Below are 2721 nucleotides of genomic sequence, written 5' to 3'. Positions count from 1 at the left end.
AGTAAATCATATGATTTTCTGATTCAAAATGGCCAATACCAGTTCATTTAGGCTCACTAACACCTGGATTATCTATATTTCTTTGCTCCATTTCATTTTTAATGACTTCCAATTTTCCTAGATTCATACATTCCAAGTTCCCACCCTTAATAAATGTTTGCAGCTGTTTCTTCTTATTTTGAGCCATGTCCCATCAGCAAATGAAGGTCCTAAAAGTTTTATCTTCTGAAGACCTTACTCTAGCCCCCACCATTAGGACAACTTTACTTTGAGAGGGCAGCTCTTCCTCAGTCAGATTTTGAGTGCCTTCTGACCCGAGGGGCTCATCTTCTGACACTCTCTCTGATAATATTGGGTTTTCAGTATCTGACAATATCTTGATGCTATCTACAAGGTTATCTGTGGCTAATTCTTCTGAAGTGAACAGCCTATGTCTTTTTCATAGTGTGTTCTTAGTCTGGAAGCTCTGCCGAACGTGTTCACTTTGGGTGACACTCCTGGCACTTGAAATACCAGTGATATAACTTCCAACCCACAGCAATGCAGAAGCTACCAAGTTTCCAAGACTGTAACTGGTATTTCACTTGTCTGTCAGTTGGTTGACAGTTACAGTCTTGGAAACTCCCAGCGGGCAATTCTCCCCTGTCCTATGGGGCCACTATGAGTCTGCCTAGACTAGATGGCAGCGTTTGTTTGTTTTTCTTTTTTCCTGGTATTTCTAGTTATTGGTACTTTTTCATTAAAATTCAAACTCTGTCAGGATCTCACTCTCAGTGTCATCAAGTAAATTCTGGCTCATAGTGACCCTGTGGGACTGAGTACAACTGCCCATGAGGGTTTCTGAGCCTGTGAGTCTCTAGAGGTGTCAAAAGCCTCCTCTGTCCCAGTGCCTAGGAGAATAATGACTGGCACACAATAGCTTCTTGACAATTATTTGTGAAATGAATGAGTGATTGGTATGGCAATGGCAAGAGGGATGCCTATTCAGTTAAACATTAGTCCTACTATCTACTTTGTTGAACCCATGTTTTCCTACCCTTCCTGGAGATTCAGGAAAGATGTAGAATTTCAATAGGAGGACAGTTAAGAGAATGGGGTGATCACAGTAGGAAGAGCCATAGCTCCCTGTTACTTGTAGAAGGGTGGATAACCGAGTGTTATTGGAGTCTCGTGTGGATGGAAGGGAGAAAATCACATAAAGCAGTGCCAAACAGGTTGGATAGGAACTCCTTAAAATCTGGCACCAAGTGTTTTCTTTTTGTGTCCTTGGTACTTAGTTTGGCACATACAGGCTCTGAGTAATGTTTTCTGAATGAATGAATGAATGAATGAATGAGGCCTGCCCCATATTATACAAGACCTTTCTATGCCTGGCTGGCAAACATCAGCTGTACAGTTAAATGGAGAATCATCGATGGTTTTAAAATCGGAGGCATATTGTGATAAGAATCATTTCAAAGCTGCAATTGACATGATGGCTTGGAGGGGGAAAAGACAGGAAGTTCCAGGCACCTCAGACCTGCTAGTACCCCTAATTACCAAGCTCTATTACCACTATTACCACCCTCTACTTTTGCACAGAAGCAAGAAATGCCAGCAGCATCTTTGATTCTCCCTCGCCATGGGAATCTCTTCTGTCAACTCTACCATAACAATGCTTCATGAAGCCAACCCTCCGTTCCCCACAGCCAGTGCCCTAATTGAGATCATCAATATTTTTACCGTGTCTATTGCAAAAGCCCCCAAACTGGTTTCTTTTAATCTCTTTCCTGGCCATCCTCCATCTAGTCACCACAGTTTTCTTTCTAAAATGTAGATCTGATGTTACTCTCCAACTCAAAAATCTCTAGTGACTCCCATGTAGATCCCAAATAAAGCCTGTGCATTTCATCATGGGGTTTAATAATCCTGTCAAGTATTTATTAACCCATTCTACATATAAAGAAATTGAGGCTCAGAAAGGGAAAACCACTCGCATAGGATCACATAGGCATAAAATGGTAGAACCAAGTTTAGAAGCCAGGTCTCCTGATACCAGTGTTCTGACCACTAAACTGCTTCTAAAGAGAGGAGAAATTGTTGGTACTTCATGTGTTGTTAGAACGGTTGGATGGAGGTTACATCACATAATCCTATCTGCTGGGTGGGGCACATATTTTGAAGCACACACAAATGAACAAACCCCCCCACTTCTATCGTATTGGCTTTATATAACTTAAACAACTGACACTCTCTTGGACTCTCTTTCTTCCTTTATAAAACAAAGATGAATAATTTCAACTGTACAGGGCTCCTATGGAAAATGTATGAGATCATGCATGTAAAAGGCTAGCTTCACAGGAGATTCTCATTGAGTGCTGCCACCCACCCTCAATCCCCACTCCAGTGAGTTAAAGCCAATTGAAGCAATGAGAATAATAGAATTTAGGTAGTAGGAGTTTGAATGGGGAGCAAGACTCCAGGGTCTCTTATTAGTTCTGGGTTTGGAAATACTCCTTTTCAGAGCCTCAGTTAAATGATCTATACATAGAAATCAAAGCCAGTGTTCCACTGGCAGGTCGTTGGTCACATGTATGGTGAGGCCCCTGACATAAAAAGCAAATCTTAAGCTCCAGTGCCCATAACGTCTACTTGCTAAAGAATTGTGGATTCTTATTAAAATGCCAATATTTCCTGGGAGAGGCAGCATACATACATATTAACCTGAGCTGATTAGCTTTC

This window comes from Echinops telfairi, unplaced genomic scaffold (assembly GCF_000313985.2).
Source record: "Echinops telfairi isolate 266 unplaced genomic scaffold, ASM31398v2 ScPeMD7_34;HRSCAF=130, whole genome shotgun sequence".
Taxonomy (NCBI): Eukaryota; Metazoa; Chordata; class Mammalia; order Afrosoricida; family Tenrecidae; genus Echinops; species Echinops telfairi.
Note: the sequence above shows the minus strand (reverse complement) of the source record.